We start from the raw sequence: 11,174 nt of genomic DNA on the forward strand, positions 1-11,174 counted from the left end.
ATAATATTTAGAGTTGTAATTATATAAAAAAAATATGAATTATGAATATTTATTACCCATCTTCTTTTTGTAACAACACTTTCTTTTAAAAAAAAAATCTCGCTTAAGCACCATTATTTTTCTTTCTTCCTTATCTCTCTTTCTCTTTCTAAATTTTTTCCCTTCTTTCTTAATTTTCTCTTCAAATCTTCATCTATTTTAGAATCTGATCGGATCACGTTATAGTTGACAAGTTTCTTTTTTTTTATAAAAAAAAAAACAGAATCCCTGCACGCGCCATTATTTTTCTTTCTTCCTTATCTCTCTTTCTCTCTTTAAATCTCTCCATTTTCTCTTCCAATCTTCATCTATTTTAGAATTTGATTGGACCACATTGTAACTGGCGAGTTAAGGAACATTTCTACCTGATCAAATTTTCAATCAGAGTAAGTTCATTTTTGCTCTAAAGATAATTTGTTCTCTATTTTTCCTTAAGATTAAACTTCTCAACTTACTATAATATATATTGATTTTTTGTTATATTTGGATAACTTGCATTATGCTCGTAAATCTTGAAGCTTATCCACTGTGGGGAATAAAATTATAGAAGTTGTTTGGAAAACAAGCAATTAAGGTAAGGGAAACTAAATTTAATTTTTAATAGCACCCTAGGATAGAAGATCTAACTGTGGAAGGGACATGGTCCCAATATTCAATTTATCTTGTAGCGATGTTGTGTGTTTATATATTGTGTTGTTTGTTTATATATTATTTAAACTTGTAAAAATATTAGATTTTGATGGTTTAGTATTTAAGGGTTTTTTTTTATGTTAAATAGAATTTTGAATGTTGTGGATAGTGTTTTGAATGAGTACTGTATGAAATTGAATTCATACATTTGGAATAATGTATGGATTGATGGTTGTATGTGTATTAAGTATTGATGTTTATGCGGTAACAGAGATCTCCTAACTTCACTGATAATGTAAGTCATATAGACTAAGATATCAGGTGGTGAGAAGCTGATGAAGGAGTTCAAGCACACAATGACATATGAGATGCACGACTTGGATTGTATTGAACTTACCCTGACCCTTTCCATTGGATTCGCTAGTAATCTTTGGATCAGGTGTTAGTCTATGGTCGGACTTACTTAATACGAGTCTTTCGGAAGACGTTATTTGTTGAATTCTGGATCTGTAGATCCATGTGAGATCTATGTGATTGTTTTATTGTTGAGATTTGAAAAAAAATTGAATAATTTGAGAAATTGATAATGTAAATTGATTTTCTCTTTTGATTTAATTGTGTATATTATAAAATTTTATTTTCACTAGCTTACCTTGTTTTTCTTGTTGTGTTTGAACTGCAATTACTGTATTACATACACGAGCAGATGATCTTACAGGTGTTGGAGGGTCGAAAGAGCTTTATGGTGTTGATTTTAAAACTTATATTGTAAATATTTGTATTTCTACATGTCTTAATCATGCATTAGGAATTTTTGAAATACTTTAAACTTATACAAAAATATGTAAAACTTGTATTGTAATAATTAGATGTTATTTTTTAGAGTGTTAGATCCTTGTCCATCATCGTTACAACAAAGACAACTTTTTCTGTCTTTCATAATTATTTCACCTAATTCTTCCCAACACCTCCTCATCATTTTCGACTTTAGTTCTATTTCTTTTATTACTTAATCCTTACATTCCTTCAACCTCATTTAAATTTTTAACTTCTTAATCGTATATGATATTCACCTCTTACTCTTTCTATTTTTCCACTTAAAATTTATGAAAAATCATTCTTCAAATATAATTCAATCTTACAAATAATATAATAATAATAAAAATAAATAAATATTTTAAATTATTTTAATAACATATTAAAAGATAAATAAATTTAATTTAATCTTACAAAATCAACTTATAAAATAAAATTAAGTTTACACGTTATATACTATAAATGAAATTTATCTCTAATTAATATTTTTTTTTGAATAAAAATATAATTAAATTATAATATATAATTGAAGAAAAGAATTGACCTTCCGAATTAGATTTAAATTAAGTTTAAACTTACTAAAAATGAGTTTATAGTCTTTTTAACCCAGTTTATCTGAGTAGCACAGGGAGAAGTTATACCAAAAGACTCTGATAGCAAGGTTAGAGTTAGAAGTAACAAAAAGCATCACTACTCTTATAATGTCCAAGTTCTCACATCCACGTGTGGCCAAGTGCCGCTCTAGAAAATCTCCACTAATGTTTCGTGGACGGTCAGGATCATGTGTATTGCAACTTCTTTTTTCGATTTATGCTCATAAAAAAAAGGTCGTGAATTGATTGAAAAGAAAAACATTGTGAGTAGTAATGTGATATAATGTTATTATATAACACTTGAAAAATTGTAATATTTTTAAAATAATCTTTTATATATTTCAGAATAAACATTAGAAACTCAAAACAATAATTTAAAACTTTGGACAGATATTTTATAACTATTCGAATAAGGGAATTAAATTTTTACATGAAATATTTCCCGATAAACAACATCATTACATTATTAAAAAATTATTAAATAAAAAATAATTTTAAAAACTAAAAAAAATTATTTTTTATATTAAATAAATTAGATATTATTTTAAAGACTAAAATAATTATTGATGTCTAAATTAATTTATATTATTAATAAATAATTTATAGATTACATTTATTTACTACCAAGATATTAGCTACTAATTATTTAGATTGTAAAGTTGATAGTTAAAACCTTGATAGATTGTAAAATTGATTGTTAATACCTTGATAGCAAGATACAAATTTAGAAATTATTTATACATTAATTTAGATACCAATAATTTTTTTAGTCTTTAAAATAATATATAATTTAGTTAATATAATAACTAATTATTTTTGTTTCTAAAATTAGTTTATATTTAATAATTTTTTTAGTGCTATTTTTTCAGGAATTAATAATATATTTAAATTATAAAAATATTATATTTTAAAAGTAAAATTGTGTTTAAACTACATACTTTTTATTATGGATATTGACATTTGTATTTGTGTAACATAGTATCTATACAACACAAACACAGATACAGACATTGATAACGAACATAGAGATATGTATAATTTCTAAAATGTAGAACAAGAGGACACAAATCTATATGTTATATAATTATGAATTATGTAAATTGACAATAAAGATTTATGTGTACAAATATGTTTCAAAATTGTTTTTGGAGAAAAAAATGTTTTTCTAGTTCAAAAGATTTTGTTTCTTATCTTTATAATCATAATAAAAATTTAAACAATAAATTTGAGTTTTAGAAAGTTACTGTATTTATTCTTTTTAAAATTGTGTTAGACCGTGCTAGAATTGTCATAAATCAAACAAATATTTTTTGAATTAGACCTTTCACCGATACGAGTCCTACAAATATAATACGAGTGTTGGTGTCCAATACGTGTGTCTGGTACCGACACAATATTTAAGACCGGTCTTCGAACCTGATAGCATAGTATACATTATATTTTTAATTTAATATTTAATTATAGTATATTTGTATTCACTAGTTTATATATCTATACGGGATTGTGATATTAATATTTAATCTTTGAAAACTCTATGTAATTTTTAGAGTGTGTATTATACAGTTATTTGATTCTCGAGTTAATTTTTAAAGGAGTATCAGAGAGATCTGATACGGCCATGAGTAACTTTATATAAAACATTAATATGCTATATTCAACAAAATTTTAAAATAATAAATTTATAGGTCTTATTTTTATACCATACAAAAATTCACAATTGACTCCTCCAAAAGTTAGTTAAAGTATAATGACAAAAGACAACTTGCGTTAGACAAGAACAAGTGGTGGTTAGAGTGAGACTAAGTGAGTGATACAAGAAGAAGAGAATACATCAATTTTGTTACAATTGATGAATAATAATAAAAATTACATTTAAAATATTTTTTTAATTGATGTTGTACTTTATTTGCTTGCTATAGCTCAATATCTGCTACTTCTTACCAATTGTTTCCTTTCAATTTCAATAAAAGAGAGAGAAAAAAGGTAACAAATAAAGAACAAAAATGGAATAAAAAAAATTAAAAAGTGACGTATAACCACAATTTATTTATGTAAAGGATATATAATAAAATCATGTTAATTTAGGTTATTTTTAGTTTTTTATTATCGGTTATTAACTAATATTATTATTATTGGATGATGTTATGTTATGTCGTAGGTAGATTGCTGGTTAATCAGTAGCTCTATTAATATGTTTTGATTTTTTACAACATAAATAATTATTCATTCTTTTTTCAACTTCACTTATAAGAAAGATATTTGTGTCCCTATTAATCTTTCTTTATTCTTTTTTTAATATTTATCCATAAGATATTGATATAAATTGAAAACATAATAACATTTAGAGACTTTTCCAAATAAAAATGGCAAAACACAACCAACCAAAATATAATAAAAGGTTGAAACAGAACAATTTTTCATTTTTCATAAATAAACATAAGGTAAAAAAATTATATAACTTTTTTCTCGTAAAAAAAAATAATATAAATTTTGAATACACTTTGAACAATAACATTAGTATTGAAACACAACACTTAACCTGGTTGAAAGTCATATTTCAATCAATACTATATTACTAAAAATTAAACCTCGAACTAAATTCAATCTCATAATCGACATGAGGTTTGCACTCACTTATAAAAAGGAAATATTTTAATTTTTAGTTGATGTGAGATCTCCAACACATTCCTCACGCCAAGGTTACTAACTCATACGTGAAAATATATATGTTATGGGTGTTCCGATAACAGCCTGATAGCATATGGTATGATAGGCCCAACAAATTTTCGTTAGGATAGACTTTAGATGACTCTGATACCATATTAAGAAATGAACTTTAAATTTAACTCAATCTTATAAAATCGACTTATAATGTGAGGTTTGCACTCCAGTTACAAAGAATAAATTATCCTAATATGATATATGATCTCCAATACTAATCAACTGCTTCAAACACCAATACCAGGAACTGTTACCAGGTAAAACAGAACTATAATGGATTTCTCTAATACTCATTTCAATTCTTACTAAACTCCACACTCATCTTTAGTTTTCACAACATGCTTTTTAATATTTTCATTTTATTTAATTACATTTTTTTTATCTATACACTTTATTAAATGAAGGATGATGTTTGGTGAAATTGAAATTTTATAAATAAGATTTTTTTAATATATATATTATATATTTGACAAAAACTTTGATAGCTAATTAGATACAAATTTAGAAACTATTTATCAATAAATGAAATTAGTTTAGAAATCAATAATTTTTTTAGTCTCTAAAAAGTATCTAATTTAGTCACTATAGCAACTCTTTATTTGTTGTCTTTAAAATTGATTTCTATTCAATGATTTTCTTATAGTGTTATTTTCTTCATTTTTAATATCTTTCTTGTTTTCATGTTGAAGAATTTTCAAGGAGTAAGTAATAATAACTTAGAAAGTTAATTATATTCATATTTGCAAGTTGAGAGGAGTTGAAAACCTACATTGAATATTTATTTATGTGAAATTTATTACATTTTACCATTTAGGTGGGTTAAAATGACATATTAAAATCATTGAGTTTGATAAGCAAGTTAAATTTGATATATTATAGTTACGTTGATGAGATGAATATTTATATATGATTGTATTTTTTTATATGAATTATATATTACTAGTATTAGGAAGGTTGTTTTCTGTAGATTTTTATAATGATGATTAAATAGATTTGTATAATCCAATTTATATTGTAATTGAGTGTATATAATGAGTGAAAACTATATAAAATGTTGCAATTTTGTTTGTTGAATATTTATTTTCACTTCAGATTGGGGTATTTTGAGTTGTGTTAATGAAGAAATGTTTTGAGATAAGAGTGAATACATTTAATAATATGACAAAACATATTATCAGTCTATTATGTCTTTGATAGATCAAGTTATAGGATTTTTCGACTTAAGCCATGATTGATAGCTTGAGTGAAAAAAAAAATATTTAATTGATTCATTTTTTTTTTAGAGTTGAGTGTTCAAATATTTGTTTAGATGTTCCAACAAAGAAGAGATTGAATTGATTTTCTCTCCTTTAAAAATTTAGGCGTTCAAATGAGAAAAAGATCAAATAATTTGTATCTCCTCCAAAAATATATCTCTTAAGCATTGGTTCAAAATTTAACTTAAAAGATAAATAATTAATGTTGATTAAGAAGTCAATCAAGAAAATATGTTTTGGTCAAGTGATAATTCTTTCTCTCTATCTCTAGAAGCTTATATTTAAATGTTTATATATTATATTGGATGACAATGAATAAATTATGTCTTGTTTATATAATTTGGAGATAAAGAGCACTTAATAATTGTGACCTTTAATAATTGTGACTTGAATGATGTGATGATTTATATGGATAAGAAATGACTAAATTTGGGATGATAATTGTGATTGGATGTGTTTTTGCTTAATGAAAACGAGTGACTTTGAAACTTGACCTTTGTAAATTTTTAAAATTTTGTCAATTTAAAATAAAAAATTAAAACGAAACTAAAATTAAAATTTGTTAATTTTACATGAATTAAAATTTTACTTAAATCTTAAAAAGTTAAATATTTATGGAGTGCGTAATTGCCTAAAACAAATAAAATAAATCTGTTCGTAATCTAAAGATTTGTAATGAATGGTTTTAGAATAAGATGATGGTTGTTTATTTCCATATCAGGTGACATTCTAACTTTATAGAAGGAAAACCAAAAGCATTTGTCTCCACTTCAACATCCTTTCACTAACTACAAACTAAAACTGCAACAAAAAAACCAAAGTGAAAAAATGAAGCTTACCATATAAAAGGTAACCATAGGCCATGTGTCAACTTAATATTCAATCTTCATTTATCAAGATAAACCACCATCTTCTCCTCTTTTATCCCATTCATAATGATATTTCGTACTGCTAGTTTTATACAGAAAAAACTTTGGGTAGTTTTATTCACATTTAAATAACAATTTAACCATTATATATACTATACTATAAATATACAATTGCCACACGATTAATTAATTAAAATTACTACTAATGTAACTTTATAAGTAATTAATATACACGATAATATATAATTAATAAGTGATATAATTTTTATAATATTAAAATATATATTTATTAATAAAAAAAATTAAAAATTAAAATAGCAAGGAAGTTAAGGAAAATATAAGAAATAAGACTATACATGTATTCTATTAAAATTTTAAATAAAAAATAGTATTATAATATATTATATAAATTTGATTTATAACTTATTTATATTGAATTTTTTTCAGATATTTTTTCTCTCACAAAAATTGTTAGTGTTTTCTAGCCTATAAAGCATGAGAACCTGAAATCTATATTTTAAAAAAATGAAAAAAAAGTGTTATTTTTAAGATTATTTCTTTTATGGAGATTTCTCAAGATATTTAACAAAATTGTGTTTCAAGATCAGTCAAACTCTCGAAAAAAAAATATATGCTATTGTTGAATGAAATGTAATGTTTTCACTCACTTAATTACTCAAATATTTTATTATTATTATTATTATTATTCATCACAAAAAAATTTAAGATAGAGTCACATCCTATAAATAGAGTCACCTTGTACAAACCTAATAGATTGTGGAAGCCACAAGTAATCGATTATGATTTCAAAAGAACAAACATAATCGATTATATGATTTAACATAGTTGATTATATTGTTTCTTTACAAGTATAATCGATTATTTGTTTTTTCCATAATCGATTAGGCCCTTAAATTATATCTGTTGCATGTTTTTATTTTTATTTTTCTTTTTATGAATTGAGTTCGTTGGATCGTGCAATGTATGGTTGTTGTTTTAAGACATTGACCTCTTTGATGTGGATCAAATTTTGATAGTGAGTGTTGTAGTTTTGGTGGTAGTTGTTGGGATTGTGCTGTGATCATCTTTAACATATAAAGTTACAATGACTTGCATTTATGTGTTAGTAATGTGTTTGATTCATGGCTGGATGAAGTTTACATGTTGTTGTTGTGTTGTATGAAAGCTTGTTTGAACATTGTTTGAAATCATTTACAATATGATATTATGTGTGCGCTCATTGAAAGCAGGTGAAGGAGAAGTTAGATGTTGAAAAGCTTTAATTTATGCATGAATTGGTATAGTTAGATCACACATGTTGCTCTATGATTCTTTGATTTCACCAGTGCCTTGGTTTTTTTATTATTATTGTGTTAGAGGATTTTGTGTTGCTATATTGTCTAAAGAAAGATCTTTATGTCATATTTGTATTAAAAAATTAAATAACAATAGTAATAAAATAATAATATTTAAAATTAACTTATAAAATAATATAATAATAAAATCATAAATAATAATTATAATAACAATTATCAAAATAAATTTATAAAGCAACAATAATATATAAAATAATAATAAAATCATAAGTAATAATTATAATAATAAAATTATGAAATAATAGTAAAAAGTAATAATAAAAATAATAACCAAATCAAATATATTAATTAATAATATTATTATTAACAAGGTAATTTTATTGTAATTTCAATTTTATTTTATAAAAATATATTTTATATATTTTTAGATTTATTGATAGTATTATATTGCTTTCATGATAGGATGGTTGTTTCTTTTTACTTTTATCTGTAATTTAACTATTTTTTACCATTTTATTTTGTTATATTGCTCTATATTTAATATTTATTACATACTTTTTACAACAATTACTGTTTATTGATTTTTATGAAATTTATAATTTTGGTTAAATCTTACAATTATTTTTATTCAAATTTTATTTAATTTGATCAAAATTCATTTTCAAATATTTTGTATGATTTATAATATCAAATAATTCTTATTTTTTTAATTGAGTTCAGATAAATCGTAAATAATATTTTTATCACATATAAATTTAATATACAGAGAACTAATTATATTTCTTTTTAAAATGATTTTAATCACCAAAAACAAAACTCCAATCTTATAATTTTATCAATTTTTTTTTATAAATTACACTCATCACATCAATTATAAATTTTTATAATTTTTTCCTAATTTTTCTTTACCCTCCATTCTCTTTTCTTTTTATCTTACTGCTTTTGAGCTACGTAGAATAAACGAGAATACATTCATCCATAAACTTTCACATGTCTCAGTCTTTATTGTTCGGCTGATTGATGTCAATATTCTCATTAATAGGTTGATTGACAATGTGCAGTTACGCTTAAGCAAAATTAGTTAAGTTAATCTATGATTAAAAATAAGGTAATGTATTCCTAAACATGGTCTAACTCTCTAATCTGGCTAATAAGAAAGATCCACTAAAATAATATAAATAACACAAATTTCAAGATCCAGATATCTCATCATATACAGTGCTCTGACTACCGAGTGTAGAATATAATTATTGAGTTAAGCGTCCAAATGTTTTCTGCAGGTACCATCAAAGTCTGGATTATGAGAAGACCAAAAGGTAAATCAAGTAGAAATATCTGAATTACGAGAAGACGGAAAGATAAAACAAGTAGAAAGATATGACTTACGAGAAGACCAATGAAACAAATAAAAAGAAAAAAAAGAACTTATAAGAAGAAAAGTTGAAGTACGATACTACCGAACGAACAAGTGATCTCAATATTTATCTTAACCTCGACCGTTGGAAAGAGAACGAAGTCTCTATGTTAATACAATAATGCAATGATGTGTTGATACTTGCGTCAACCCTCTTCCGTACTCATGTCGATGAAAATTAATAATAGGATTTTTTATATTTGTTACCAAAAATTAAAATCAAATTTTTTTCTTATTTATTTCTAATACAAATATCTGCACATCTCTCTGAATATGGAGACAAAAATTAGAGTCAAAGAATTTTTCCACTTGAGTACAAAACGCATGGAGTCTGTTTCATTCATTTATTCCTTTATTTATTGGGCCCACAAACATCTTATTGTTGTAGATGAAAATGGAGGGTTCATGGGCCTCCTGGGCCCATAACCCAGCATGAATGTTTCCTTGTAGGATACTTCAAAAATCAATAATGAAAAAGGTCACTGTTGAGAAAAATGTGAGTAGAAGTAAAACCATAATACTCTCTGCATCATCATGATGGAGATACGTGCCACTATTCTGCCCCCACGTCCCTTTCCATATAAAGGTAGATGATAGCAAATGACACCTTCACTTCATTGTCGTGTCACACTGTAAAGCTCATTAACCTTGTTTGTGGTCTATATATCTTCTTACAGACACCTCACAATGCTTCAGAAAGTGATGTCCTTTCTGGAGTTTCTGATATATTCAATTTTCGACCAAGACACCCAAACCCTACTGACAATCAAAATTATGTTTAAGGAATTTTATTATCTTTTGTTTCGACTATGATACCAATCAAACTGCTTTGGCTCATGACCCCAACTACTTTAAATTCGTAAAATGTTAATTCAGTTTCCTATCTTTTTCCACTCTACCTCTTTCAGATTTCCTTTTTAGTTCTCTTCTTAGGAACTAATTTTAATTGGGTGAACAATTAATTATTTTCGTTATGGTATATTTTTAAATTGTTATTGTAAAGGAGACTGAGAGAGGAACTTAGATGGATGATCATTTGGTTGTATTTTCCTTCATTCTTTAAATTTCATTCTTAATATTCGAACTTCGATTGGTAAAAGGTTAATCACTTTTTAAACTGGACAAGCTTCTTACAAAGCATACGGCTTTCTAGATGTAGATGATGATATCTATACAGATAGATCTTCTATATATCGCACAATAAAGTACCGCACGAGTGGATATATAGGAATCCAAAACTGCTGTTCATGTTATGATCTTCTACATCCTAGATCTTCCCGTTTCTTCATTTGACTTATGTTCTTTATTATTCAACGTTTAAGTAAATATTTTGTATGTTAATGTAATAAAAACAATAATAATGACATATATTTGTTTTTTTTATTGTGTCTCTTTATATAGTCTTGATGAATCATATTGGATAAAAAATTAACATATATTATGACAAAAAAATATTATCTAATTTTTCGTACGACTTGCTTTAAATATTTATTTAATACATTTTCATATGATGGTTAATC

The sequence above is a fragment of the Phaseolus vulgaris genome, chromosome 9 (genome assembly GCF_000499845.2).
Source record: "Phaseolus vulgaris cultivar G19833 chromosome 9, P. vulgaris v2.0, whole genome shotgun sequence".
NCBI lineage: Eukaryota > Viridiplantae > Streptophyta > Magnoliopsida > Fabales > Fabaceae > Phaseolus > Phaseolus vulgaris.